The 7,499-nt window shown below is 39.5% G+C and overlaps 1 pseudogene; it reads left to right on the forward strand.

The window, feature by feature from the left end:
• The first annotated feature begins 4,787 nt into the window (after positions 1-4,787).
• On the forward strand, positions 4,788-5,267 carry LOC114026580 (annotated as a pseudogene).
• The last annotated feature ends 2,232 nt before the right edge of the window (positions 5,268-7,499 follow it).

A 7,499-nucleotide genomic window follows, 5' to 3' on the forward strand; every position in this document is an offset into this window, starting at 1 on the left:
TTTTTTACTTCAGCTGAAGCATAATAGATTCTGCTCCTTAACTTTGCTCTTTACCCTTACCTTTACTGTATGTGTCTCTCTGCTTAAAGTGTGTTTCTAAAGCAACATATTGTAAGATTCTGATTTTTTATCTATTCTGCTATCTGCTTCTGTTTTATGGGAGAGTTCATCCCATTCACACAGTTATGATTATTACCTGTGTATTTCCCTCCATCCTATTCTTCTTCCTGTTTGTCCTCTCTCTCCTTTCACCCTTTCCCACTTCACCATTGTTTTGCTTCTGTCTACCACTTCCTCTGATCTGCCCTTCCTTATGTCAATCCCCCCACCTTTACTTAATTTTCTCCCCTCCTACTTCTCTGTTGGGTAAGATAGATTTCTACATTCAACAGATTGTGTGTACTATTCTGTCTTTGAGCCAATACTGATGAGAGTACGTTTCACGCCATGCCCATCACCCACCCTCCCATCTTCCCCTCTACTGTAACAGGTCTTTCTCGCCTTTTCATGTAAGATAATTTATCCCATTCTACCTCTCCCTTCTTTCTGCACCCTTTGTAGTCCTCTTTCTCATCTCTTAATTTTTTATGTCATTCCCTCAAATTCATCTTCTACCTATATCCTCTGTCTATGTATATCCCTTTTATCTGTACTGTCAGTGATACAATTTTTAAGAGTTACAAGTATCATCTTCCCATGTAGGAATGTAAACAGTTTAGCTCTATTGAATCCCTTATGTTTTCTTTTCCCTTTTAACTTGTTTATGCTTCTCTTGGGTTTTGATATTGGGGGTCAAGTTTTTGGTTTAGTTCTGGTTTTCTCCTTATGAAGGCTTGAAATCCTTCTATTTCAATGACATTTCAATATTATATATTCTATCCCATCTAAGACTGGCCCTAAAATATAAACTCACTCTTGTCACTTTGAGGGAATGGTTAGGTCAGAAGAAATCGTAATAAAATCTTGACCCTCCTTATAGCCTCCAGATTCCTTATTGTTCTTTTGGAGAAGATGAGTCTGAATTACATCTGCTAGAAGGCAAAGTAATCTAGTGGACAGAATGCTGGAGATAGAATCAGAGACTAAGGTCCAAATCCTAGCTCTGATACATACTAAATGTGTGACTATGGGCAAGTCACTTAACTTTTCTGATCATCAGTTTCTTTATAAAATGAGGATATTTCCTCCAAGGAATTAAGTAAAAGAAAGTACTTTGTAATAATTAAAATACATTTAACCTAATAGAGTAAAACATAGCCTTAAAGGTTCTATTTCCAAAAGGCCCTTTAATGCATATGTCAAGATCATAACAAGGAACCCCAAGTTTCCTTGATAGATACCACTATGGAGCCAGAGAACCATAACATTGTTCAACATTCCATTGATAATCAATATCAAATCAGTCATAAAATAAGGAGACAGACTCTTGCCCAAGAGATTTGCCACTGTCATGGAGGATGCCCTGTGCAAATTCCAAATGGAAGAAAGATTCCCTAACAAATGATGAGGTCATCCAGATACTCATGTTTGTGGAAGACATTAAGCTGACTGCATTAAGCCTCAGAATAGTACAAGGCCTTTTCAAGGATCTTCATAGTTGTTATAATTAAATTAATTATGATTCTATCCTGTTGTAATCTGCAACTAATTGCAGCTGATTTTATGATTATTATTATTATCTTTCATACCAGGTACAGAGAACAAAACAGCAGTGTTTCATTTTGTAGATATTTGTTGTCCAATAATACGTCAAAACCATCTACATGTTTTAGTAAGCAGTCTGATTTGAACGCCATTCAATACTGCCATGGTTTCTGTTCTGTGTCCCTGTCCATTGCCCCATCCTGGGCCTATAGAATTGCTTTGAACTTTCCATACTACCCCAATGGAACAAATCCACAATAGGGTGGTCCCAGAGCACCAAATACAGAGCTGCCTCTAGGGGTCTTTACTGAGAATGAATGACCTCTGGTTTGGAGTGTCACTAGCAGGTGGAAGGGTCACTCCCAGAATTTTAATCTGGGAAGAGCTGAAGAGAAGGGGAGAATGTTGGGTCAAGGCTGCCCTAAATCATGGCCGTACTAAATGGTGTTATGTAAGTGCTAAGCCCATGAGAACTTGATGAAGTAAATCAGGTAGCAGCATATATCCAGGCTCCATAATCCTTGAAGAATACTAGGATGTGATGTTATGAAACTGGAGAGAAAAAAATGATTTTTTAACCTACTTTTTGGGGATGAGGACAAAGAGGAACAATTGGGAACTGAATACATTTCCACTAAAAAAAAATCAGTAAAGCCTTGAAACCAACTTGGCCCATGGACTCTGGTCAGAATTTAGCATGAATAATGAATTCATTTTGTCCAGTGATTTCCATTTTCCTCTTTCTACCTTATTAAAGGACCATGGAAGTAAAAATACATGTACCCAGACAGAGATTTCAACTTGGCAGTTTGGGACAGGACATTTTACCACTTGAAGAAATTTATAACCAAAGTCATTCAGCAGGGAATGAACTGTACCTCTGCCATTGTTCCAGACTTTTAAATTATAAATCAACAGGCAGAGAAAATTAAGCTGTGATAGGTAGTGCACTTGCAGAAAACCAACACATGCCAAGTCCTACTGCAAAGCCCAAGGGTTCAAGTCTGATAACTTTAACCTTTTCCCAGTTTTCTACACTAGATGAGTTTGGTTGCTCTTTCTTCTCTATCACCTCTTTGGTCCAAAAGTGAGGGACTTCTTTCTAAAACTCCTTTCATAGTATTGCCGAAGAACAGAAATAGACCATTAGATCTGGCAATTAAGAAGATCCTTGGTAACTTTGGAGAGAGTAGTTTTGATTGAATGATGAAGTTGGAAGCCAGATTGTAAAGAGATGGGGGCAGCTAGGTGGAGCAGTGGATAGAGCACCGGCCCTGGATTCAGGAGGACCTGAGTTCAAATCCAGCCTCAGACACATAAAACTTACTACTTGTGTGACCTTGGGCAAGTCACTTAACCCCATTGCCTAGCCAAAAAAAAAAAAAAAAAGAGTGAGAGGAAAAGCAGAGGCATCTATTGTTAACTTCTCTGCAGGCTTTGACATGGGTGACTATCCTCTTCTCCTTGATACTCTCTTCTTTCTAGGTTTTCAGGACACTACTCTCTCCTGGTCCTATTCCTATCTGACTGTTCTTTATCAGTTACCTTGTTGTCTCTTCTTTTCCCTTCCTTTCCATTCCCTTCCCTTCTTCCTTCCCTTCTTCCTTCCCTTCTGTCCACTTCTTCCCTATTCTCTTCTTCTTCTATTCAGCTTTACTTGGATGCTTTAGCTCACATGGATTTAATTATTATCTTTATGTTGATGATTCTTAAATCTACTTACCCAGCCTAAACCTCTCAGCTGATCTCGAGTCTTGCACCTCCAATTGCCTATTGGACATCTTGAACTGGATGTCCTGTAGGCAATTTTAAACTCAACATGACCAAAACTGAGCTCAGTATCTTTTCCCCTAAGCCCTCCCATCCTCTTGACTTCCCTATTACTATCAAGGGCACCACCATTCTCCCAGTTCCCCAAGTTTGCATCATAGTTGTAATCTTTGGATGTCATCATTGATTCTTCACCAACTCTCACTCCCCATATCCAATCTGTTGCAAGTCCTGTCGATTTCACCTTTGTTACATCTCTCAAATATGACCCCTTCTCTCCTCTGATACTACTATCACCCTGATAAAAGCCCTCATCCCCTCTTTATTGCAATAGCCTGATGGTTAGTCTGCCTATCTCAAGTCTCTCCCCAATCCAGTCCATCTTTCATTCAGCCACCAAAGTGATCTTCTTAAAGTGCAGGTTCAACCATTTTACCCTACCACTCAGCAAACTCCAATGGCTCCCCCTCTCCTCCAAGATAAAATACAAAATTCTCTGCTTGGTGTTCAAAGCCCTTCATAACCTAGCTCTCTCCTACCTTTCCAATCTTCTTATACCTGACTCCCTACCATGAACTCTTCAATCTGGTATCAATGGCCTCCTTACTGTTCCTTGAACAAGATACTACATCTTCAGACTGGGCATTTTTTTTTTTGCACTTTTTTTTGGTGAGGCAATCGGGGTTAAGTGACTTGCCCAGGGTCACACAGCTAGTAAGTATCATGTGCCTGAGGCTGGATTTGAACCCAGGTCCTCCTGACTCCAAGGCCAGTGCTCTATCCACTGTGCCACCTAGCTACCCCAAGACTGGACATTTTCACAAGCTGTCCCTCATACCTGGAATGTTTTCCCTCCTAAACTCTACTTCTTGGTTTCCCTGGTTTCCTTCAAATCCTAGCTAAAATCCCACCTTCTACAAGAAGCCTTTCCCAATTACTCTTAATTCTAGTGCCTTCCCTTTGTTGATGATTTCCTATTTATTTTGTATATAGCTTGCTTCTACATAGATATTTGTAGGTTGTCTCCCCCATTCGATTTTGAACTCCTCAAGGACAAGAACAATCTTTCACCTTTCTTTGTATCCCTAGCCCTTAATACAGTGTCTTACCCTTATCACATAGGAAGTACTTAATAAGTACTTATTTACTGGCTGACTGACTGACTGACTGAATGGAGATGAAGGGTACATTTTTTTAAAAAAAAATGTAGGCATAGCACCTGAAGATTTTATAAGCAATTCACTGTTTCTATGAAGGAAATTTGCCCCTTCACTCCCATAGTCAATGATATATGCCAGTTAGGAAATGTATGAGCTATTGAAAATTAAAGTACCTTTCCGCCTGCTCCGCCATATTCCAGTGAGTTGCCAAAAATGATGAACACAAAAGGAAAAAGGAGAGGGATACGATACATGTTTTCTAGGCCCTTTTGAAAACATGGTAGTGTCCCTCTGGCTACGTATATGCAAATATACAAGAAAGATGATATTGTAGATTTCAAGGGTGTGGGCATGGTTCAGCAAGGAATGCCCCACGAATGTTACCATGGCAAGACTGGATGGGTCTATAATGTTACTCAACCTGCTGTAGGCATTGTTGTAAACAAACAGGTTAAAGGCAAGATTCTAGCCAAGAGAATTAATGTGCGTATTGAGCATATTAAACATTCTAAGAGCAGAGATAGCTTCCTGAAAGGGGTAAAGGAAAATGATCAGAAGAAAGAAGCCAAAGAAAAAGGCACTTGGGTTCAACTGAAACGCCAGCCTGCTCCACCCAGAGAAGCTCACTTTGTGAGAACCAAAAGCAAGGAACCTGAGCTGTTGGAACCAATCTCCTATGAATTCATGGCATAAATGGCTGTAAAATAAAAACAATAAAAAATTCTTGGGTTAAAAAAAATTAAAGCAAAGTTATTATGAGAGCCAGTCATTCAAATCTCAGATAATTGCATTTAAAAAAAAAATTGATATAATTTGTTTCTACATCACCTACGTTTCTCAATATATTTGTCGTCCAACCCCACCCCCACTGCCTTTCCCAGAGATATATCCCTTATAACAAAGGATAAAAGAGAGGAGGGAAAATAGTTCAGTGAAACTAACCAACTTATTGAAGAAAATCTGACATTATATATTGTCTTCCACGCTCACCTTTGCAAAGAATGGAGTACGGGAAGTGTCTTCTCATACCTCTTGTTTGAGGCCAAGTCTGGTTATTATAATTTCATAGCATTAAGTTTCTAAGGATCCTGAGTTTGGCAATCCATCATTTCAGAAACTGTGAAGGCAGACCCCTGGACCTATACGAAAGGGCAACAAGGAGTGCATGCATGATCTCAGAGGAAATGTTACACTTTTCCACTCTCTCTTCCTCTCCACTGGCCATGTCGTCAGAGAGTGGAATAGTAAGAAAAAACACATGCAACCAGCGGCAGAGAAACATAGAAAGGACAAATATAGATAGATGGTCACCAGAGGGAGGAAGCACAAGCCATTATGACTTTAGGGAATTTAAAGGTGAAATGAAGTGCTGGTGGGGACAGCTAGGTGGTGCAGTGGATAGAGCATAGGCTCTGGAGTCAGGAGGACCTGAGTTCAAATGCGGTCTCAGACACTGAACACTTACTAGCTGTGTGATCTTGGGCAAGTCACTTAACCCCATAGCTCCACCCCCCAAAAAAAAAGAAAGAAAAGAAAAAAAAAGTGCTGGCTATGAACTCAAGACAGGAACAGATTCAGGGAGGTCAGATAAGCCTACCTATCAGAGAGAGATGCATCCAAGGGGAGCTTGGGTGAGAATCCTACAAAGAGAGAAAGAATCTATAGTACCAAGATTTATGAATTACCCTTTGAAACATATGTATCTCATATGTATTCTGTACCATCATTATGAGTGTAAGTCTGAGCCCACTATTTCCGAGATTCTGTATATATTTATAAATGTACCCCAGACTTCTGTGGGGAATATTTTGGGCCACTTGTTCTTACTATACTTCTTTAGTAATGCTTTTGCTAAAAACTAATTAAGGGGCAGCTAGGTGGTGTAGTGGATAGAGCTCTGGCCTTGGAGTGAGGAGGACCTGAGTTCAAATCCTGCCAGAGACACTTGACACTTAACTAGCTGTGTGACCTTGGGCAAGTCACTTAATCCTGATTGCCTAGGGAAAAAGAAAAGAAAGAAAGAAAATAAAAATTAAGTCTGATGGCCAATAGCTAATGGATAGCATACTGATGATGGCTCAGAGATACTAGTGTTAGAGGCAGCCCCATAATTTTTTCACCTAGAACTTGAGGTAACTTACTTATCTGAGTAAGTGATGAGTTGGGAGAAGTCATTAGGGACAGTGGGCTATCACTTTGGGGGCTTTGTTGAGAATATATTTGGGTGCCCTTTTCAATTATAGGGATCCACTGGGGAGATTCTCTATCTGGGACTCTTATAATTGGTTACCCTGGTTTCACAAGGATCCCCTGGAGAAAAATTAGCATTTTTTAATTTTCTTTTAGATTGTAATTGGACAGTTAGCTTTCTGGTATGTTTTCTTTTCAAGTCAGATCATTTCCTTTAAGATAACTTGGATTGTTTGAATGCTTTTGTACTGTTATCTGCTATATTACTTTACCTATTATCAGTACTATAGCTAATATGAACTGTCTGCATTTTGAATCCCTAAAATAGTGGTGCCTAGCCATTTGCTTAGAGCATAGTATGATAGTTCATACATGTTCATATGTTTTCTTTTTTACTTTTAAGCAGATCTAGATTGCTTGCCTTATTAAGACAAGAATCCGGACACCTTGTCTGAGATCCTTATGTACTGAAGATCCATAGGATAAAAATTTGTCTCCTGGCCTAGAAACTTTACTTAACCCCAAGTTTTTTTAGTCTCTTTCGGGAGCCTCACACCTATTTGGTGTTTTTTGAATTTGTTTTGTTTTCAAGTTAATTTTCCTAGTGAGGAATGAGTTTGGACTTGCATTTGGATCCCTATATGTTTCAGGGATCCCTGGGGAAATTTCAAGTGCCCTGAGTACAGAGACTTGGAGGAATTTTCCAGGATTAAACGTGATCTCAATCTAAAACGT

This window comes from Vombatus ursinus, unplaced genomic scaffold (assembly GCF_900497805.2).
Source record: "Vombatus ursinus unplaced genomic scaffold, bare-nosed wombat genome assembly UNPS02004698.1, whole genome shotgun sequence".
Taxonomy (NCBI): domain Eukaryota; kingdom Metazoa; phylum Chordata; class Mammalia; order Diprotodontia; family Vombatidae; genus Vombatus; species Vombatus ursinus.